At 34.0% G+C, this 24837-nt stretch overlaps 1 protein-coding gene across 2 annotated transcripts in view; it reads right to left on the reverse strand.

The window, feature by feature from the left end:
* The window catches only part of LOC118195036 (zinc transporter foi-like), a 128029-nt gene that overhangs the window by 79823 nt on the left and 23369 nt on the right, over nt 1-24837 (reverse strand). Inside the window, exon 1 of one of the 2 annotated variants that reach the window (XM_035366268.2) lies at nt 6459-6596. The exons of the other annotated variant lie outside the window; for it this stretch is intronic. The gene's annotated coding sequence lies outside the window, so the exon portion shown is untranslated. Of the gene's footprint in view, nt 1-6458; nt 6597-24837 lie in introns of those variants that run through there. 2 annotated transcript variants of the gene reach the window in all.

The following is a 24837-nucleotide window of genomic DNA, read 5'->3' on the forward strand; positions in this document are numbered from 1 at the left end:
TAAAAACTGCTTTAATAAGATATATTAAATCCTACCTGAAAAAAAAACTGTGACTTTCATAATCTCATCACTATACAACGTATCACATTTACTAATTAAAAACAAACAAACGCCATAGGTTTTAGTATTAAAGTAAACCAGATCATCTCTATTCTTTCTTGCGGATATGTCTGTGACGGGCGCTCCGCCCACTGGGTTAGTCTATTTCTTATAAATTCCATGGTTCTTCTGCGTTAATATCTTTACTGTCTCCACACTGTAACAATTTTTCTAATTTACTGCATTTCATTTTCAAATTTGCATTATCGATTTCTGATAAATTACCCAGGAAACTAAAATTATCGCAGTGATTTTCCATTGCATTAAATTTTTCATTTAATAATGCCCATGCAGTATCCATAAATCTAAAAAAAAAAAAAAAAAAAAAAAAAAAATTATTTATCCTAAAACTTCTGTTCACGTGATTGAGGAGATTCGTCAGCATGTTCGTAGGACGAACGTTCGTAGCATGCGACGAAGGAAAACGAAATGTCACTTCGTTCGTTTTCCTTTGTCGGACTTCTTCAACAGTTTTAAACTGCGGCTCAACATTCAGTGCTTCACTAAGTTGTTTGGACTTAGACTCTATAATTGACCGAGCTATTGCGAAGAGCAATGTTGCCGGTTTCAGAATTAAAGCCCAAGGGCACTTGACATAAAGAAATCCGGACGTGGAGAAAATCTCAGATGAGAAAACGGAGAAAAGGGGAAGAAGAGAAGTACCAAAAGGAGCAAGACAATCCAATCGGACAAGTTCGCAAAACGTGACGAGCGATCATAGCTTTCAAGGAGTACCCAAGACAATGCAAATCAATGACAACAATATGAGAAGATACACTACAGCAACAGTTCCAATGACAAATTCAAATACATCTAAACCACCTCAATCAATAGTGCTAAATACAACACAATTTTAACAACAACCTAAGCAACCTATTTACAACACTACTGTATCTTCACAATGCGAAAAATCCCACAGTATTAGTTTTATCAATCTCCAAGAATAATATTCAAGCTACAGACGAAGTTCAATCAAAATCAGATGCATTGGAAGTATAAACAGCTACCAATTGAGGAGCTAAGTGAAAAAGAAATAAATAAAAATAATAATAAAATGGGTTAAATGAGGATAAATAGAAAGTATATTAAGTAAAATAAAATAAGTACGTACTTCACCAAATGGATTTTTCTTTTCCTGCAGTAGTAATGTTATTGTGCATTCGAAAATTTTCTTGGCCAAACGCTTAATAAATACGAAGAAAGAATGTGCAGATGTTACATAGCACGCGGCTTTCTAGACTCATGGAAAATGACCATTATACGGTGCTAGGTGCGCAGAAGAGTTATTTTAAGTAGTGTACAGCCGTCTACGTGTGTAGTCGGTGTAAGTACTGTATTACCTAGATTAAACTTGCTTCAGAGCGTGAAGTCCCACGGCTTTTGGAACTCGAACCTCTTTGTGTGGCACTGTACCTAACGATTGATGGATGGGTGGCAAGGCGTTAATGGATGGTCTGGAGAGGCAAGGGGGGGGCGCAAAAGCCCACGGTCCCTGTTCTGTGAAGCATTCAATGTAAAGTGTTTTTTTCTCGGTAAGTGCACATTCTTTTGCATTAAAAAAAAAGCTCTGAGTCGTCGGCTGGTCAGCGCCCTCTCTTGGTCGGCGCCCGCCTGCAAAGAAGGCCTTGCAGACCCGCTTCTGCCGGGCCTGAATTAAACGACCAAACGATAAAATAAAAAAGTGAAAGACTAAACATATGTTTAGAAAGAAGGACATCTCAACTCTTGTTAGAGGCAGTTTATGCTGGTTATTTTGTCATTTACATATCAAAACGCTGGAGTCGTTTTCATTTTCAAAGAAGACACTGCACATGAAAATTTGCTTCAACATTATAATATTACATTTTGTTACAAGTTATGTAAATCTGCTACCAAATCGTTAGAGATTATCCAACAGTATATGGTGATGCATCGTTATCAAGATCACAAGTGTATGTGTGGTATAATCGCTTGACAAGTGAGCAGCGTCACTGGTTGCAGGCTTGTGGGCAACTGCCCCCATGCCATGAGGAACAACATAAAGACGTTAACACAACATTTCTTGCGGCTAAGCATGGCAGATGATGAAGGAGGGGAGGCCTAAGCCAGTTCTCCAGCCGTAAATTCAGTCAAATCGAAAAGTTTCGGGCAAAACATCCTGCAGATGGAATGGCAAATAGCGTTCCAATTACCAAATAGCGAAAGAGCTCGTGAAAAACTGAAGCAATTAGCACTGAATGTTCATAGTACGAGAGTTAACAGTTATTCGGAAGAGCGTGGTAGCAATCAAGCATTATGATCTGGTGAACAAGACGCGGATGTGGGCGTGGGTAGCGGTCAGATGCAGGTTTAAACTGAAAAAGTTTTTACCGTCTGCGATAGAACACACGTTGGCAATCAAAGGCCTGGGTGCGAAAGTGTTCAAGATGAATCAAACACAAGATGCCCTTCAATTTAAAAAAATTAGGAAAATGTGGAGAAAATTAGAATTTTGTTAAAAGTTGATAGACTCGTAACAACTCAGCAACTTTCGGACATCCTCGGGATAAGCAATGAAAGCCGTCAGTTAATTTTAATTGAAAATCTTAAAATGAGAAAAGTTTGTCTTCGATTTGTGCCTCGGATTGTGATGGAACAGCATTGGCCATTTAGAAGACAGGGAAGCTTGCTATGAGGATTTTGCTAACTTCTGCGAGACAGAACCGATTGCTTGCTGACTTCTGCGAACAAACTTCCATATAAAAAAAGCATGGATGTCGAAATCAGAGACTGAGGTGATGTTGATTGCATTTTTTGATTACAGAGGACTTATTCACCACGAATTTGTACATGAAAATCAATCAGGTAACCAGTAATTTTACTAAGAGATGCTTTTCGATTAAGAAACATAATAAGGCGAGTTAGGAAGGAAGTTATTAAATCTGGACAATAGTGTCTTTTACATGATAATGGTAAGAATTGGAGGCTCCCTTCAGCCCACCTGGACACAAGTGTCCCCACAGCTCAAAAGAAGGGGCCCCGTATCTCCACAAACGAGGGCAACCAGTAACCCAGTCACCCCCAAACAACAAACAAAAATACTAAATCAAAAATAAGTAAGCACATCTAACACAAAATTACAGACCAACAAACAAACAAAAAAATCCATAAACACAAATTCACAACATAGAACACCAAAAATATCTAAAACCCATACAAATACAAAATTCAATTTTAACAGAAGATTCCTACCAGCGCCCTATTTTCATTGATAAACTTCATTAGAGCAATAGAATATGATTTAAAAACTTTAAAGTTAATGACACTTACATTAAAATCAGTAATGTTAAAAATCTGTCTAATAGGGGCTGTTAAACTACAATCAACCGCAAAATGGCTAGCATCACCATTAACCTGACAACTATTACATAGTTTATTTTCCTGCAGATTAAATTGGTTGAAATAGAACGGAAACCTACCACGTCCAGTTAAAACCTGATTAACATCAAGATTGCTCATACATTTCATTTTATTGGTGATTTTAATTAATTCCATAAATCCTTTGTTTTTAAGTGAAGAGAACCACTGTATTTTCCATTTGTTAACGTAAAATTCTTTCATTCTTCGAATAGCAATTCTCTTCGAACCTGTTACTTCAATATCCATTGTACTGACATTTGAGACCGCCTGTTTGGCCAGGCTGTTGGCCCTCTCATTACCAATAAATCCTATATGGGCTTTAATCCAATGTAGCTTAATATTTAAATATGAACTCGAAGTTTCTAAATGACTCTAAATGATTATTCCATTAATTTCAACAATTAATTGAAATTGTCTGGGCGGGAGAGCGCATAGAGAAGTGACAGGCAGTCAGTGTAAATATTTACAGACGTGGGTGTAAACAAGGTATTTTTAATCCATAATAAGGCTTGCTTGAGCGCTTCACTTTTTGCTTGGAAAATTGAATTATATATTTTCAATTTAAACATTCTAAAATCCACCTCAGTTCCATAGTAAAAAACAACAAAGGCATCTCCTACGCTCCCTCCGTATAGACCCCAGATCAAACACATCAACAGTTGGATTACTTTTATCAAAAACAAAAACAAATCTATTGGAAGGCTGTATTAAATGAATATTAAATTTTTCAAAAACATTCTTTGTAACTAAATAATCTTCATACATTTTCAATTCATTCGTCCAGCTCTAAACAAAAATTTCTCATAATAAAATTCGTATAAAATCGAGAGAGATGGCCTCGGTAGGCACCGTTCTAAATCATCGGGTTAAAGCTAAACCCCAAGCTCTTCTGAATACTGTCTAACTTCATCCGTAATCTAACCAGTTATCCTGCCCTGGATCCCCAGGCTCCAATTCCATACACGATGACTGGAAGCACTACATTTAAGGTAAAGGTAAAGGTAAAAGTATGGGGGACACCAGCGATGTACCATAGGTCAACTGGTAATGCCTTCCCATACTAACTCTTTGAGAGAAAAAAAAAGGGGGGGTAATTGCAAGTTTTATAAGAATTTGCATAGACTGAAGCTTTTCAAAAGGTCTAAAGTTTGCCTATTATGGTACATCGTGCAATTCCACAGTACGCCCCGCATCAAGTATTTATTAAAAATAATGGTGTAGGGCATAAGTAGATTACAAAGTAGTAGGAATACAATTTGAGATTCACAAGATAAATTGAACATCTGATTGGGTGCAACAAAAATAGGAGATAAACATAATTAATCAACAAATAAACATAATGAGATAATTATAATTAGTACTGGCAACACAATGTTAAATGAATTGTTATAATAATGCTAAAGAGGTAGGTGTCCATGGGTTATTTCATATATATTGGTTTATTGCAGTTTATAAAGTTCACGAGCGGATCCATTTTGTTCATAATCACAGCATGTAAAAGTTCACTAAGTTTAAACTGTATGTGGACTTACACTTGACACAGATCTAGGCCGTAGGAAGAGAGTCGTTGCATAATTTTCTGAAACTTTGGATATTGATGTTTATCTTTAATTAAAAATCTTTGGAATGCCAGGAGGTCAGTTCTTGGGGATTTTATGTGAATATCCTCAGTTAAGGGGCATGAGAAAACGTAGTGATCAAGAGTTCCCTGTTCCCCACATATGCAGATGTCAGAATTTGCCAAATTCCTTGCGTAGAAATATGTGGGAAAGGGTCCATGTCCTGTTATAAAGTAATTTAGGGAAGGATTCGAGTTCAGAGATGCTAAGCTTACATTGGGCATCAAGTTATATGTGTGTCTTCCCTGTGGAGCATTGTTCCACAAATCTTGCCAAGATTTTGAAGCAAGTGCACTACTACATTTAAGTAAATCTTCTTCAGAATGGAGGATTTCAAGGCTAAAATCTCAGCTGAAAAAGTTCTTCTATAATTTAATAAAATCAGATCAGTTCGCCTTTGTACCAAATTAAAATGTTCTATAAAATTTAATTTGTTATCAATCATAACGCCAAGATATTTCATATTATCTATAGATTTGATTCTTTTGCCTTGATATTTCAAATTTGGTGGTAGGCCCCATACCGCATTGTCAGTATAACAAAAAAGATAATGCCTGATTTCACATTTTATACAACTACGGTCAACTGCAGTGATAAATCACCCACCACATTCTCCCGACTTAACACGAACTAATTTTTTCCATTTTCCAAAGCTAAAGGTGGTCATGAAAGGTCAGAGATCTCTGACATTAAATCAAATGTTACGAATATTTTGCCAACGGTTAGTTCCAACGCCTCAGTGTTTCGATGGTCTTCGAACGATTGCCGTTTCGATGGCTTAGGAGTGTTCGAAAAAGAAACTGGAAAAATTGTATAGACTCCTTGGCAAGTATTTTAAAGGACATAATCTATTTGAAGTTAGTAATTTTTTTTTTTTTTAAATAAGAAATTGTCTGGTTACTTTATAAAAGCATCTTATATGCACAATTTACAAGCATATAATAATTTCAATAAATATCTTAGCAACAGCATTTCTACTGGAGGGAAAAAAAACTGAAACTATAAAATATTGAAAACGTCTTGTAAATAAATGAAGGTAATTTATACAAACATTTTAAATCAGCGTATTCATGATGAAGAAAGAACATTATTATCATAAAGAAAATAGAACGGTGAGTATTTCGCTGTATTTATTTTTTAAGAGTGTACATGTAAAAGAAAGAAAAAAAAATAGAAAAAACTAAGAATAAAAAAAAAAAAAAAAAAAAAGAACAAACAAGAGATATATAATTCCCCCTCCCGTTTTCAGCGTTTCTTGAATTATCTAATAAAACGATGGACAACTTGAAAATCTGAATTAATAAAAAGAATCATTTTTAATTATTACGATTAATTCAAATATGTGAATAAACACTGAAATACCTGGTCAGTCTCCGGTACGTTCTAAAACATGCCGATTTGAGAATTCAAAAGCAAGATTCTTAGATGCGGCAAGTTCCTGTAAGTTTTGGCATTTCTCTGCCAAAAATTCCTGTTTTCACATTTTATACAACAACTGCGGTAAATACCCAATGCTTGTTAGAAATATCATTGTTATCTTTACCGCAGGGTGCCATATGTTGCCAGATGCTCATGAAGCATCTTCTCAGCAGGTAAAGACAAAACCGAGTGAGGCACCTGCCATACTTTTGCAATAAATGTGTGTTAATGAAGCAAGTTTCTGCCGCTGCTTATGACACATGTTCTCGTAAGACTTGACTGACATGAAAAACCAATAAATAAATAATCGTAACAAAATATTAGAATATGAAGATATAAAATACTACCCAAAGCTTCACCTTTTGCTCGTTACACTTTTATTAATTAAATAAATAAAATACGATTTAAAAAAAGGTGTTTATACAGTAAGCTTTTGTTGGAGATGGATATGATAATTAATGTATTGAAAGGAGTAAATAATTTATCGTATAGTTTAACGGAATAATAGATTTAATAATTCTACTTACAGAATTCATCTACAATTTTATATGGGAATTATCAAAGCGTGGGGCATCTATGTTAAATTAAAAAAGATTTATTCATTTCACAACGTAATTAAATTAATAGAAAATTTTAAAAGATAATGATTTGTACATTTTACAATGCAATTAAATTAATATTTCCTTATTTAGACGCAATACAGCAGTTTTCAAATGATTATCGTCTGCCAATGCTGACTGGGAGTGAATGCTTGATTTATTATCATTTGGCGGCTTGCATAATTCGCCTTCTATTCCTTTGTTTTACTCTGTGCTTGTTTGGTTTCTTTTGCTATTGTTTTGGCTCTTTCTTAGATGACAATCTTTCAACGTTGTTGCCATCTCTTTTCACTTTATCTGAGCATTTTAACTGGATTTTATTCAGGAAGATTAATTAAAATCAAGCGCTGTTTCTGCTTTACTTCTTTTTCACGTACTATTCAACAGTTTATTCTCCCACTGATTAATAAGTCACCCCTAGTCCTCTCCCTGACTTGTTTCGGCAACAGCAACATTTTCTAGCACAGCCGAATTAAGCATTAAGCACTGCTTAAAACATCAAAGAAAAAGGACACAACAAAAATTTCCCATTGCCGATTTCACCATGGAATATATGGTGCAGGTAAATAAAGACCGACATAAAGGACTAGGAAAAAATGTACGAACATCAAAATCTTTTATGTGCTTAGGGCCTCTTCAGCCGGGCTTAGGCGAATAAACAACCGTAAAGTTAAATTTCTGTAAAATACGTGCAATTTTATAGCTAACTGTTGGAAACAAAGGAATGACAACAGACTTCTTATAATCTCCTAAAATAAGAGTGTGCCAAGAATTAGATTTTCTAGAGGGATTTCACATTTAAAAAAATCTTTCCAGTTAACGACCCTAATTCCAACCCATCTTTACCTTCAGCCTTTAAAGAAATTATTATTTAGTTTTCTGGTTTCATCAATAGATGGCGCCAGTAGCTTAAATCCTGCCCGGTCATTCTTATCTTATCTCGTTCATTGGCACTTTGGCAGCTGAGGTTGGTTGAAACTAGTCCTGTGAAGATTTGCAACGCTTATTTTTATTGTTTGACTTCTAAATTAATAAATTAATATTTGTTTGGCGTGTTATTTTAATTTAAATTATAGTTGATTGTTTGGTGCCACTGGAAAGAACACAACGAAAGCGGAAAACATCGTGGGAGAAAAGAAAGCAAGGAAAAAACATCAGAGTTCTACAATATCATAGTATAAAACACCCTCACAGACAACATGCTGCTAAAAAAATTCGCCCTTTTAAAAACACAGTCGTAGAAAATATCGTGGTAGAAAATAAAACACATCGCATGATGATAACATCGCATACACGTGCTTTGAGACTTTTAAAAGTTCTGAATTCATGTTCGCACTACCAATCCAACTTTATGAGAGATATTACAGCTAATCTAACTTTATGAGAGATATTACAACTAATCTAATTTTATGAGAGATATTACATCTAATCCAACTTTATAAAAGAAATTAATTAAACAATTATCTTTATTATTTGGCAACATAAATTAAATATTCTATTAACTGTATAAGGTATTTCTCCCACCTTCCTAGCGTGCTTTCGTGGTGTAGTGGTTCTGCACGCTGGGCCGGTATTCCAGATGTCCGTGGTTCGATTCCCGGCGAAGTCGGTTGCTAATTTTTCAATCGCTCCTGCTTCCAAAAAATCCTAATATCTCTACAACTGTTAAACGTAGTATTAATTTTATATTCATTTCTTCTTTCTTTTTCAATAAAAAATTTATTAGTTAATTCAAAAATATACAGGTTCATTCCTTTTTGAGTTCCCCGATCATTATGCATATACGCATATAAAAATTGTTAAACAGACTCAAATAATTAAGTAATTAGATTCACCTCCCAATTATTAATGACTTCATATAGAAATATAATTGCAGATTTTCAAAGAAACGTCTCAATTAAGTTTATTAGATATAAAAAATTCAAAAAATGCTAGTCATGAACCAGATGGTTTGAATGCTAATACGAGATTGATATATACGTTATTTCGATAAAGCTTTTGTTAAGTCATAATTTGGACAGGTGCATATGTTTTAGTAGCAAGATTTCGAAACAGGAATCCCATAAATTTCCAGCGTTTTCAAGAGGCAAAACGACACTAATTCATTCCATGCTTTTCGTTGGGATAATATAATTTTAGTTGTAATATTAATATTTCACTAAAACTTCAAGAATTTCTAAGATTTACTATAAATAAAGAACTTTTGGAAATAGTAAACTAAGTACCCAATATACAGCCTTAGGAAATATTACACAATAAGGTGGTTTTACTTTCTTGTACGAAGTGAATGAAGTATTGTAATCACGGAAAATTCCGGGTACCACATTTCAACGACAATATCCCTTTTGACCGCTATCGAATGCAATTTAACGATGTTTTTGCATGACATCTGTACGTGAGAATAGAATAAAGGACTCTTTTTTTTCCCCAAACGAATTATAAAACTGATTTAAAATGGATTCAAAAGAGAACTTTCTGTGGCGTCTGTACATACGTATGTATGTATCTCGCATAACTCAAAAACAAGTAGCCTCAGAGCGTTGAAATTGTGTATATAGAACTGCTATAACATGTAGTTGTGCACCTCCCTTTTCGGTTGCAATCAGATATATATATATATACGCTCAGCTACTCGGCTCCGTGAGCTCGTTTTTTTTTTTTTTTTTTTTTTTTTAATTCCAATATGTTGGTAAATTCTGCATTTTTTTGCTTTCAAAGTCATTATATTATGTTGGTCTTACCTTCCAAGTTAAAATTTTATGCTTTAGTTAATCTGCATGCAATAATTGTAGTATTATCAACAATTTAAAAGTTGTTTAAGGTGCGGCTAAGCCTAATTTTTTTTACCTCCGCAGCCATATTTGTTTACACTTGAAACTTAGCAGAATAGTGAACTAAGTCTTTTTGCCAAGTAGGACCAAAAGGAAACTTTCAGTTTTGTGCACCGAAAAATCTGCCTTCTTGCCCGCTGGACGAATTGCTTGTTTTTGCGCAGAAACTCTAATTTTAATTGTAAAAATTGTTTTCTGAGTTGTTTTAACCGGATTTGGTGTTTTATGTGTTTCTATCTCTTTCAATTTTTAATGAAAATATTTTGAGTTTTTATGTATTTCTGCCTTGCCTCGGTTTACTGAAGTGAGAACTGAATTAATAGAATGAGAAATATATGTCTATTGAAACCCGAGGAAATAAGTTAAAATGAAAAGTAGGAAAAAATGCCTATAAGCCGTACAAAGAAGTCCTGTGGTGCGCGCATCAGAATTTTTTTTTAAACGGAGAGGAAGAAAACTGCTTTGTAAGTTCCACAAAATGTTATAATCTTGAATCATTGTAAATGAATTAAATTCTAAAAGGTCTATTACGATAGATTAAGAAGCTAAAAACCTATTAGGACAAAGTAAGACCTACACTCACCTTTAATGTATTTTGAATGATGAAACTATCCTCCAGAATTAATTTTTAATGTCGATGAAACAGGCCCTATTTTGGAAAAGAATGCCAAAACATACATTTCTATCCAGTGAAGAAAAATATGCACCAGGATTTAAAGCTCGTTTAACACTTCTCCTAACGCCAATGGAGACTTCAAATTAAAGCCACTTCTTTGTCATTCCAAAATCTCAACAATCTCAAGAATATCAAAATCGACCTTACCCGTAATTCCCCCCCCGGGGTCGACGTAGAGAACTCTGCGAAGCTACTGGCTAGGATCTGTACCTAGGCAGTCTCGGCCACGGGGGTATAAAATTTATGAACTTGGCGGTTCCCAATGGTCCATGGGGTAGGTTTATACTTGCTCTTCATGGGCCGGGAGGTGTAAGTCCCTTCCACCAGGGTATTGGTAGCCAAATAGCAAACTGGGCCGTTGAGCGTCTGGTCCCTGCTGTCCTTGGTATTCCATGTAAAAGCCTAAGGAGAGGGGCATCCCGTGCAGGACTGGCAGGTAGCCCAATTTAACGGCCGGTCATCGACCCTAAGTTGTCATCGCCCACCCCACCGTGGTCTCAGCCCGGCCGAGACGGTGGTCTTGACTTGGTCGTGTTTAGCGGTGGGCTCGATGTTCGTTGAGCGTTCATCAGAGGGTCTTTCAAATGTGTTGGTGTCTCGGGGATGTGGGACTCTGGGCCCAGCAAGCGAGTTCTAACCACCCTTAAGGTGGCTTCTGACTGATTTTCAGTCCCTGTAGTGCCGTTAAGTTGGCGAAGCAGGTATAAATTTAGTTAGTTAGTTACCCGTAATTTGAGAGACTAATAAAAAATCATGGATACCTATGAAAATTTTCCAGAATTGGTTCGATGAATAGTTTTGCACGTCTGTTAAACGCTATTGCGAAATCAAAACACTTGAACCAAAAGTGCTACTTTTAATAGATAATATTCCAAGCCACCCAATGAATTTATCTGACTTAACACGCATTCCAGTCGAAGTAGTTTTCTTGCTGCGTAAGGCACATGTCACACGGCGCTTGTTTCACACGAACAACTGTTTCGGACAATTTTTCTGCCTGGTTTACTATTGAAAGAAAGACGTGCGACTTTTTTCTTCCTTTCGAAAAAGTTGCAAATTTTTCGTTTTCAACCAATCAGCTATCAGCGCCGAATGCTGTTTTAGCTGGTTTGCAATGGAGAACCAGCTTTCCCTGTGGTGAACCCCAAAGCGATTGATGGTGAGTGGCTGTTGTGACAAAGCAGAAAAATTGTTCCAAACAGTTGGTCTTTCGAAACAAACCAACGTGTGATAGCAGCCTAACACAACTGCATTAATTCAACGGACGGGTTAGTAACGAACACTTAGTAAAAGGTTTGAAAAAACAGACGGAGATGATAAACAATGAGCAAAAGATTTTTTGGAGGAACTATAATATCATGGATGCTATAGAAAACATGATTTTTTCTTGGAATGAGGTAACTGAAAATTGTTTGGAAGGCGTGAGGAAAAACATTTTGCCAGATTTAAACAAGGACGATGACACTAGAGATTCTGTTGTTGATATGAATGAAATAGTGGAATTAGTGAAAAAATAGATTTAGACGAAGTAAATGTGAAAGACAGTGAAGAAAGTTTGCAAAAAACAGCAGAAAGTCTTTCTAATGATGAGCTAAAGGAATGACGCAGATTTTGATAGAAGTTAAACGGGGTGTCATGGATGCCTTGTCCCCTTATCGACAACTTCTTACGGAGCGCAAAAGAAAAATGTTAAATGGCATTAGACAAAAAAAACAGATAAATGGAAACGCAGAAAAATCTGAATGGTATAAAATATAAATGGTGACTTCAAATTTTATTTATTTCTATATATATTCATTTGTTATGTTTCAATATTTGTAAGAAATAAGTTTTTATTTTGTATTGTTATAAAAAACATATTTAATGAACTTAAGTAACAAAATACTTGAACATTTTATTTTATTTTATACCCGTTTTTCCCTAAGCCTATTATTTGCATGAAGACATGACCCCGTTTAACGCTATTTCGTATTACGCTCTACACTGATGGAACGTTAAGCGGGGTTTTGCTGAGAAAATTTTATAACACTGCTCTAAAGAGCTAGAAGGAAAAATACGCGAGTAAATACGGTAACTGACATCTTTTTTATAGCCTCATTTTGCAGCAACATTCGTTCATTCCCGAACTGATGCAGATTTGAGTGGCAGGTTTCGTACAAAGTTAGAAGAATAGCTCGTAACCGTGTGAGAGAGTCTGGCTTGACGGTCGGAGGTCTACCCTGCCGATTAATTTGTTACTATAGCTGAGTTTAGTTTAAGCCCTTAACATATTACTCGAAGAGTTTAAAAAAATAAATAAATAAAAATCTGAAAGGTTTCAGATTTTAAATTACGTCCAAAGGGGCGTCTTTTTTTTAACATTTTGTCTGTTACCTTTATTTATTAAATACTAGCCGCTATGCGGCCAGCCTTCGTCTGGCTTTTAAACGTACCGAAAAAATGCCTAAAAGGCACACCTGGGACCGATGGCCGCGTAAGTTCTTCCAACTTTTTTCTCTTTGTTAAAATTCCAACCCTCCCTTGCATACGGCCCTGATGTATCTCCAAAACTACATATGCATCTTGAATTTTTAGCAAACTGATTGCATGAGATGTGCATTAAACATTTGTTAAAGCATAATTTATATCCCCCTTCTTAACCACCACCATAACTACATAAAAAATTATATAAAAATTCTACAATAAAATTAAAACAGTTTCTTACTCGGTAGTTTGAATGATTCTTTTACTGAATACAATGAAATAAGCTATATCCCTTAATACAAATATTAATTACCCTAATAAAAAATTAACCAACTTCCGTTGAAGAAAAAAAATCATTTTTAAAGATGTGAGAAGTGTACTCGGTAGCTTCATTTAAAATTTTTTTAAAAAACACAAAATTCTATCATTTTTCCAAAATTCTTTTTGTAAAAGCAGTCGCAAGGATGAAAAGTTAACATGTCCAAAAATCAAAGAAAAATAAACTGTACATTTTTAAAAATAAACTTTTTTAGAAAAAATCCCGTTGAAAAGGTGTTAAGCTCAATTTAATAAATAAATTCGTGTTTAATCGATTTATTGAAACACGAAATTTATTTTAAGTTCGTAAAATAGCTAAGTGCCTACGTTTGATGACGATATGAAAATGGAGTGTGTAGAGTAAAATCTCGCTTTCCTATAGCCCATTATGTCTCAAAATGACACGATTTCGTCACAAAACATAAAATAAAAAAAAATTCTAATTCAAATTTCGAAAGCACTGGCTCTTGTTTAGATGCACTTATGTACCAAATTTAGTAGCCGTGGGTCAATTAGCTTACGCGCAAGCGCAAACGAAAGACACACACACACAGACTCTTTCTTTTATTCTTCACACTTAAACCGTAAAATTCAGTTCAAAAGCCATATCGCAAAACAGTTTTAAATTGAGCATATCTTCAGAATTTCCGATACAGAGTCTCGCGCGCTGGGGATAAAAATGTTTTTTCTGTACAACGTTGCCATGGCTCGTTTTGAGATCCTTGAGTTTGTTAATCAAAAATTCGTTAAAGTTTTACAAAATATGAAATCGATCATAAAACAAATTCCAAATTTTAAATTTGGGCTTCTACATGCCCATATTCACAGTAGGATTATGCCATTCAAAATTCAATGGCTCTATGTACCGTTGTTTTATCACAATGCGAGAAACATACATACATTCATTTACGAAGATTTTCATTATTTAATTTCTTCGAATATAATGCAGGACTCTAACATTCGGTGGCAACAGTTTGAAAAGTGAAACGGACATTCAGAGTGAACCAACGCAAAATCGCAAAACGAAAACAATAGTCCTTCAGCAAGAGACATGAAAAATGAGCAATACCCTCGCTGGGAATCGAACCTCGAACATCTCGAAATACGCGCCGAGCGTGCTGACCATTACACCACGAAGGCATGCCAAGAAGGCGGGCAAAATACCTTATATACTCTCCCTTTTAAAGGGCGACTGGAGCTTAGGGGACCCGATCGCTAAATCCTGATGGTGGAGAATAATCATCTACCATCTTTTTTTGTTCGGGTGCCACTGTAGAGACGTTACTCTTTTTGGGGGGAAGCAGAACAAATGAAAAATGAGCAATGCCCCCTCGACGGGACTCGAACCACGGACCTCTCAATATACGCACCAAGCGTACTGACCATTACAGCACGAAGGCATGTTAAGAAGGCGGGGGAAATAGCTTATAGGTTCAAAATAATTAACGTACTATTTTTTGGTTGCATGTCGAACAGTTGAAGGAAAATAGAAAAATACTTGCGCAAATGGTTTGAGATACTGTGCAGTTTAAAATCGCATAATAATCAACCCTGAGCTAAAAATGGTTTTCAAAAACTACAGCAATACAGTTTTCATTAAGATGTTAATTGCTGTTCAATTTTTCTTAATAAATTTTTATCATATTTGACTAAAATACAGAAATAATCAGCTAGTTTTAAAAGAAAAAGTAAATGTCATCTGTTGATAATTATTATAGACACTTGTTACAAAAATTTCAGTGGACTGTATTTTTAAAACACTTTATTTACCTTCACTTTGAAAACACTCACAACACTTTTTAACTCTATTTTAAAGAAGTAAATAAATCAGAACGGATGATATACATTTTTGTTAATACAATTATTTTACCCAAATAGTACGCATGATTTCTTATCAGTACTGATGGAAGAATCGTAACCACTTCTTGGCAAAAATATCACATTTCCTAATCTTCAACCCAACATATATTACAAACAATATTTATAAATGCTTTATTATATGAATATTGTTTTTGATTCGTCATTTTTGCTACAATGATAATGAATGTATTTTACGATACGAAAAAACTTATACTATATGGTTTCGGTAAATGTTGATATGTAAAAAAAATACCAGAAATAATTGTCATAAAAGTAAATTGAATTTAATTTAAAAAAATTAAATTTAAATACATATTTAATTAAATATTCTTTGCGCCATTGCTGCAAGGAATGAAATTTAAATTTAAACAAATTTAAATTCTTAACAAATACGTATAAAAGTAAAAAAGCAAATTTAAATTCTAAAAAAAGGAAAAAAGCCAAAATAATTTAAAATAATTTTTAAAAAAAAAGGTGCAAACATGTAAAAGATTTAATTCTCGAACTAATCTACAATATCATTTAAATTCAGAAGCATAAGCAAATCAAGTGCAAAATCTATTCATGAAAATAAATCTACTACTTTAATAAATTAAAATTAAATTAAACAATTTTTTTAAAAAAATGCATATGTGAATGACCGTAGAGTAGGCAGGAGACAGACTTATCAAGGGGAAGTTGCCTCCAAACCTAACTCTCCAATCATTCAATTCGTGTTTCGTCATTCATGCAGGCAAGGGTAAAAGTCAAAATCAAAAGTAATTCCAATAAAGTGGTACCCTTAGAAATTAACATTTAAGAATTAAAGTTCAAAAAGGAAAATACTAATGAAGTCTTTTGAGTAACAAGCAAGTAAAGTCAAGAATTAAACTTTTTCTTAAAAAATTAAATTTTTTAAAAATTAATTTTTTATAAAAAAATAAAAAAATCTAGAAACCAATGTATTTTAGAAATCCTTGTTTGCACATTTTTTTAAAATTATTTTAAATTATTTTGGCTTTTTTCCTTTTTTTAGAATTTAAATTTGCTTTTTTACTTTTATACGTATTTGTTAAGAATTTAAATTTGTTTAAATTTAAATAGAAATAATTGTCATATAGAGCCGACAGCAAAAAGCAATGATATATTCCGAATACACATAAAATTTAAATCGAAAAGAAAAGTCGTTTATTACCTGCATCCTTGTTTTATAAACTGTTGCTATCTGGATGAATTATTAAATTCCAAAAAAATGAACAAAATCAAACATGGTTTTTTAATGAACATTTATAAGAGACTCAATGAACAGCTAAATATCCCGACAGCAACAAATACCAAATCGCAAAATTTGATCTCAACTGGAATTATCATCACATGACAGCATAAATCAGAATTATTTTTGAAATTTAATGGATAATAGCTGATCTGGCAAAATTACACAATTCTAATAACGTCATCATTCATGGTTTTCATAACCACGACACGGCTACTGCTTTTTGACACGCAGTGACTAATATAATCGACAGTGAATAACGTAAAAAACTGAAAGTCAGCTTATAACCGAAACAGAATTATTATAAATAAAACTCTCAGAACATTTTAATCAGCGAAAAAATCAACTGCTTCGATCAAATTTGTTCTTGGCTCGAATAGCAAAATTTGCAGTAACTGTATGTTTTATGTATATGTTACCGGCAAAGTATAAAACGGCGGCATTCTGAGAATGCCGGACGTTTTTACACAAAGTATGAAATATGAGAATTATTACATATTTTCCCTAGGCATTGTATATAACACCTACTCATTCTATAGAATGACAAATACTTTTATTTAGGCAAAGTGTGAAATAAAGTTCTGATAAGTCTATTATACACTGGTTATCATAAATTAAGGAAAACTCACAAAAATCACGATTACTGAAAAAGTTACATGTATAATTTAATGAAACTTACCCACAATATACAACACATAGTAAGGTATCAAATAACATAAAAAGAAATTACCAGACAAATATGGTAGTATTGAAATTAGCACATGTATAAATTAAACAAATCAAAGGTGTCAGTTTGCTATAGGAAAAGTATCTTCTATAAGGAATATGATCGCCTCTAGAAGCAATACAGCACATACAGCGATGTGTGATGCTTTCAATTATGCGGTCTATCAGTTCCATAGGAAGCGCGAGCCATTGCTCTTGCAAAGCAGTTGCAAGCGCGACGAGGGTTTGAAGGGGCGGATTGAGAGCAGCTAGACGTCTCCCTAAAGCATCCCAAACGTGCTCGATAGGATTCAAGTTCGGGGATCGAACTGGCCACTCCATGCGCATAATTGTTTCCTGTTGAAGATAATCATCTACGATGCGAGCCCTGTGTTGTCTTGAGTTATCGTCTTGTAACAGGAAAGCATCACCTATTGCCCCGGCACATGGGCGCACATAAGCATCAAGGATGTCATCTCTATAAACTGGAGCATTCACTGTTTCCGTTGGAAAGAGATGCCATCCCAAACACAGACACTGGCTCTTCCGTATGCATCTCTTTAACGGATGTCTGACGGATGATAACGGGTTCCAGGTTCTCTCCATATCAAATAACGCCTACTATCGCTTTCTAGACTAAACCTGGACTCATCCGTAAAGAGAACAGCCATCCACTGATCAAGCGTCCAGTGGACATGCTGTCGTACCTACTGCAAACGGTCCCTCCTATGGCGTGACGTGAGCGGCACACAAATGGCTGGTCGCCTCGCATACAGACCACCATCGTGAAGCCTTCTACGCACAGTTGACGTTGACACGAACCTTCCTGTGGCTGCAGCAAGGGGGGATCTAAGAAGAGTCGGAGTAGCGGTTCTATTAATGCGTGCACATAATGTCAAATATCGGTCATCGGCGCTTGTCGTAGCAGTTGGCCGTCCTTGGCTGAACCTCCTAGATGCCGAATCTGTGGTTTGAAATTGCCTCCAAATTCTATGAACCAGAGGACTCACATTTAGCCATGTGGCCACTTCTGTTTGACTTTGTCCTGCCTCTAGTCTCCCAATGGCTCTCCATCGCAGTTCTGCAGGCAAATGATGCCTGGAGGTCCTTGTTACGTATTGGTTATCTCAGATTTCTGATGTCACTGTCACAGTGAAATATGTGGGCTTGCGCTCAAAGATGGACTTTTATGCTCCTCGCAGATGACGTATTTCGAAAGCAGATTAATTTGCATATCGCAGTTTTACTCAGCTACTCTTACTTGGCAACATATTCAAATTTTACACGGTTTGGCTTATTTTTGAGGGAGGTATCGCTATTTTTGTGATTTTTCCTTAATTTATGATAGCCAGTGTATAAATGACGTGCATTCCTCAAAAATGCAAATGTTATTCTGAGAAAATAATGAGAGTGCCATTAAAAAAATTATTCAAAACTAGCGGAAGTACCCGATGCCAGTTAAATTAGATTGAGAGTAATGCATCTAATAACAGAGAGAAGGGTAATCGCTACGAGAGAAGGATTACAGAGATATTGCTGTAATCCTTCTCTCGTAGCGATGCACAAAATACGATTCATAGTCATACAATTTTCAGTCTCATGCGATACGGAAGCTACATAAAAAATTTCGATAGAAAAATAAACGAATTCTCTCCCATTATATCAGCAACAATGGCACACAGTGTTCAGTAATTTTCTGCTTTCTAATCAAATGGTCGTGAAAGCTCAAGTTCCATCCAATATTTCACTTATATTCAATTTTAGTCGATTAAATGTGGCAAAAGACGGATCGTAATTAATCAGAAATCAATAACGCGAATAAGCAAACACACAAATAGATATTCTTCCTTATTTATATAGAGATTTTATAAAACTTACAAATTTTTTATTAACAAATTCTACGATTTGAAAGCCAGCAGTGGCAACACTTTTCGAAGTAAAGCATTTTCATCTCCAACGCCCAAGATTGTTGCCACTCGGAAAACTGACTGCGAAAATTAATGTTTTAGGAGTTTTTAATTAATATCTCAGCTGATTAATGCCGTACGCAGTCCAAATAGCTTCCCCGTATTTTTGAAATCGGGAACAATGTATTTAATGTTTGATAATGCTATTTTTATTTCATTGTAAAACTTAGAAATTTTGTATTAACCAACTCTACAATTTGAAAGCAAGCACTGGCAACAACTTTCGAAAATAAAGCAGATTTTTCATCTCCAGCTTGCACGTCGACCTTTCCCAGAACCCAGATAAGAATTGTAGAAAGTTTGGAGACGATAGCTATAGTAATAACTGAGTTATTAACAAACAGACTGTCTTCTTTATACATATAGATACATAAAGGAAAACGAAAGTTATACAAAATTAAAATTTATGCCTTTCCTTATTAAACGAAACAAAATTGTCATATAAAAATAAGAAATTTAAATTAGCCCACTTGTTGCAACATGGTAGGCCTTGAATGACATTTTGAATTACATTTCATTACATTTCTCACGGAAAGACATTTAACAAATTTTGGCACTTTATTTTACACATACATTTGACAAACTGTATTCTACAGATTATTCTCCACTTTTGACCTTCCCTTAAATTAGGGGTTTTCAACCCGTGGCCCACATTTGAATTTGAAGAAAAATTGAAAAATTTTAAGACATTGATTTAAAAAAAAAATTGCTTTGTCAGCTATTTGTTTCTCTTATTCTTAATATTTAAAACATATTGACATGCCTAATATTATTTGAGGTAAAATTTTCTGAAAAGGACGAATTTTTAAAAAATGTCACTTTATCTTACGTAATTTTAAAAATTAAAAATAAAATTAAAAAATAAAAAATTTGACTACGCATGAAATTTCAATTCCATAAAAAGGGTAGATTCTTATCTCTGTTGTAAAAGTGGTTAATTTCATTCGGTCTAAAGGACTTAATCACAGGCAATTTCAACAGTTGAGTGATCGGCGGGGAAAGATACTTCAGAGCCTGTTTTATTTGAAGTTCAATAGTTCATAGAATCTAAAGGGAAATCTATTCACAAGTTCAGTGATGAGAAATTCACTTTGCACTTTTTGTCGATATTACAGGTCATCTCAATGATTTGAGCTACCGCTTACTGGGAAAAGATCTACTTGTTCATAATCTTTATTACTTTGTGAAAACTTTTGAAACAAAATTAATTCTGTGGAAAAGTCAGTTGCTAAATAAGAATTCCACTGACTTTCCAAAATTGATGGAGTGTGTGAAAAATTATGTACAATGCATTTCAAATTTGAAAGAGGAATTCAAAAGCAGATTTTCCTATTTTCGTGAAAATGAAGTTTTTATGAGAATGTTCTCCTTGCCATTTTCGTTTTATTTTCAGTTGACGTTGGAAGTGTTCCAACTGAACTTCAAACAGAATTTATAGAATTCAAACAGAATAATTCTTCAAACCGAATAAACGGAATAATTCTTCAAAACTGAATAATTTGCAGTGCGACTCTGTAGTAAAATGCAAATTTCTTGAAAATCCTACATTAATTGACTTTTATTCGAAGTACGTGACCAAAGACAAGTATCCAGGGATTCGCAAACATGCACTCTTCATGTCTTCTAACTTTGGCAGTAGCTACATATGCGAACAGCTTTTTAGTAAAATGAAAATCCTAAAATCAAAAACAAAAACACGGCTGACAGACAGACATTTTGAAGGAAACTTTACGAATTGCAACAACACAGATTAAACCAGATATTGAAGCTTTAATCAAGCAAAAAACAATAATGTCAAATTTCACATTAAAACTAAAGTAACTACCATCTCCCTCCCGCCAGTAATGTGTTATTTTTTATAGTAAATGCATTTTGTAACATCGTTCTGTAAAATCACTTTTATACTTTTTTTTTTTTTTTTTTTTTCATAGTTAAAAAAAGTTGCAAAACTTTTTTAATTCGATTTCCATTTGACTTTTTGGAACCAATGCATATACAGTGGTGGCCAAAATTGTGGACACTTTTGGAAATTTTTATGTTTTTGAACTTTGTATGCTTATAGAAAATGTTACGTTTCGCAAAATGCAAACTTGTATACATCATTTTAAAGAGAATTTATTACTGAATTCAATACAAAACACAAAATTCAATTATTTGCAATACAAAAAAAGTTAAACGATAATAGTTATCGATATACATTAGATAGTGATGATTGCAGTGAGTTATCAGTACTTAGTAGGGTATCCTTTATTTTTGATTACAGCTTCACATCGACGTTTCATTGAGCTGACAAGAGTTTTAAGCTCTTCTTTCGTTATTACATGATGCCAGGAAACAATCATAGCCTCAATTAGTTCCCTTTTATTTGATGGGCGCCTCATTCGACAAGAGTTTTCAAACGGTGCCACAAATTTTCGATAGGATTGAGGTCAGGACTGTTTCCTGGCCATGACAACAATTTAATGTTTTTTGTACGAAACCACTCTTTCGATATTTTGGCCGTGTGGCAAGGAGCAGAATCCTGCTGAAAAATAAACGAAGCATTGCTGGGAAAGAGATCTCTGATGGAAGGTAGAAGTTTTGGTTCTAGAATAGTGTCAATGTATTTTCTGGCATTCAGTGTCCCATCGATGACATGAAGGCGACCAATACCATCTGCTGACATGCATGACCAAATCATAACAGTAACTGGGTTCTTCACAGTTGCTTGAATGCAGTCAGGATGTAGCTCTTCTCCTATTCTACGTCTTACATATTTTCGCCCATCAGTACCGAATAACGATATCTTAATTTCATCACTGCATATAACTTGTGACCACTGATCATCTGTCCAATTAATGTGTTCCTTTGCCCACTGTAGTCTTTTTTTTTTTTTTTTTTCCCTCGTTGCTGAAAATTAAGATAAGGCTTTTTTTCGTGTAATTCTACCTCTCAATCAAACATCTGTTAATCTTCTCCTGATTGTTCTTGAACTGACAGAAACACCAGCATCATTCAGATCACATCTGATGGCCGCTGATGACATCTTTCTATCTTGGAGACATAGTCTTTTTATTCTTCTGTCATCAATAGATGTGGTGCACCTTTTTCGGCCTTTTCCTTCTTTGTTTTTATTGAATTTGTCTCCTGATATCGTAAACAAACCTTTCGAACTCCAGATGTAGTCACTGAACCACCCACCTGTCTTGCAATTTCAGCATAGGAAAGACCACTTTCTCGTAACACAATAATATTACATCTCTTTCTAGGTATCCAATGTACTCTTTTATTTGATGTCGTTGCTTATTGACTAAATATTAAAAATTTTTACAAAAATTCCTACTTGTAATTGCAGTGTATAAGAAACAGGTCCTCCTTCTACAGAACAAAGCAAAATAATGAATTGTTTCAAGTGTAAACATGATGTCAGCTTCTACTGGCAGTTACTAACATTTGATTGGTTCTCAGAACAAGAACAGTGATTGGCCAGGAAAGCTAGACATTACAAACCACTTCATAACTGTGTTTTTATTTATATTAAAGTACATATAACTTTTTTTGTATTGCAAATAATTCAATTTTGTGTTTTGTATTGAATTCAGTAATAAATTCTCTTTAAAATGATGTATACAAGTTTGCATTTTGCGAAACGTAACATTTTCTATAAGCTTACAAAGTTGAAGAACATAAAAATTTCCAAAAGTGTCCACAATTTTGGCCACCACTGTATATACAATCGTATATATATATGCATTGGTTCCAAAAAGTTACATGTTTGTTAAAATATATATATATATAACACTATCTCTTCGCTTAGAATCAATTGTAGTCTTGTAAAACAAACCTCGCTTTTTTATATAAATTTTCTGACTACACTATTTTTTTTTTGACAGACATGTGGCCCGCGGATCTTTGTGAATTTATTGATGTGGCTCTCGGTCATGAAAGGTTGAAGACCACTACCTTAAACGATGTCTTTGAGCCATAACTCCCGAATATTGATCACTCTCAGAAAACCACATTCACTTTAAAGAACACTACAGATTGAAATCCCAACATCCCTTGCACGGATGTGCAATTTTGTGCTCACTTGTATTTAATTAACATAAATTGGCCCTGGTTACATCATAAACTTAGGTAGCACATTTTTTTCTCATTATCCTTTAATTTTGATGACTAGTGTAAAAGAAATCATATCTCAAAAAGGAAAAGGATATTTTTTACGTAACGCTTCGGTCTAAAAAAAGAATTAATTTCAAAATGTTAATGTTGCGATAGAAGAAGGGCCTCGTATGTGGCATGCCCTATAGAAATATGTAAGAATTCAAATCATAACCCATCACATATAAATTTGTTAATGAATCAAAAAACATTCCTCCAAAATGTTATTTCAAACTGAAAATTACAATCATAAAAAACGGATAGAAATTATAGATGAGTAAAATTAAGGACCTTTTGCCAATTTGGGCCAAAATTAAGGACTTTTAAGGACCAAATATAATTTAAAAAAAAAAAAAAAAAAACTGAGGACTTTTAAGAACCATACCAATCCTGAATCTTTTCTTAATTTTTACAGTTACCATGGTTACAAAACAAAACAGGTGAGAAATGGCATTGAAGTGCATAAGAGAATATAATTAATTGCACTAACTAATAAGAGCACTGTTAACTAAATTTCTGATACTACATTTTTCTTTCTTTTCTAATAATTTTCTAATTAATTTGCATACGTAAATTCCTCATTTATGCATAGGTAATTTCATTCATTATATTTAATATTTACAAAGTTAGGTTTCTGCCAGGATAATCGGAAAAGAAAAAAAAAAAATCTAAAACGTTTCAGATTTTAAAATTATGTCTAAGGGGGCATTTTTTTAACGTTTTGTGTGTTACCTTTATTTATTAAATATCATGTTCCACTAAAACCATAAAATTCAGTTCAATAGCAATGTCGCAATATAATTTTTAAATGAGCATATCTTTAGATTTTCCGATACACAGTTCTGCGCGCTGGAGATAAAAAGGTCCCCCCCCCGTAGTTTTGCCTTTGCTCGCTTTTAAATCGTCGGGTTTGTTACTCAAAAATTCGTTAAAGTTTTACAAAATATGAAATCGATAATAAAACAAATTCCAAATTTCAAATTTGGTCTTTCAAGTGTCCATATTTGTAGGAGGTATTCAAAGTTCGATGGGTCTATGTACCGTTGTTTTATCACAATGCGAAAAATATACATACATTCATGCAGATTTTTCATTATTTAATTTCTTCAAATATAATGCAGGACTCTAACATTTGGTGGCAACAGTTTGAAAAGTGATTCGCCGTTTATAGTGATTCAATGCAAAATGAAAACAATGGTCCTTCAGAGGAACAAAGCCTATTTGGACTAAAAATGAGAAAAAGTAGGAAAAAAAAAAAAAAAATGAAAAACAAAAATTTCAGTTCTATTGTGTCTTTCATACAGTTTTCGCATTTTACACATAGTATTTCATGTTCTTCATATTTTTCTGTTTATATTTACTCTTTAATACATCAGACTCAGATTTAATAAAAAATATCTTTAGAGATGTTTAAATAAAAAAATAATATAGCATATAATCAATATTTTAAGCATAACTACATAAAACATTCCATAAAAATTCTAAAGATATGTTTCAACCAGAGCTACATT

Source organism: Stegodyphus dumicola, chromosome 7 (assembly GCF_044657685.1).
Source record: "Stegodyphus dumicola isolate Sdum_Otavi_A_Nest chromosome 7, ASM4465768v1".
Classification (NCBI taxonomy): domain Eukaryota; kingdom Metazoa; phylum Arthropoda; class Arachnida; order Araneae; family Eresidae; genus Stegodyphus; species Stegodyphus dumicola.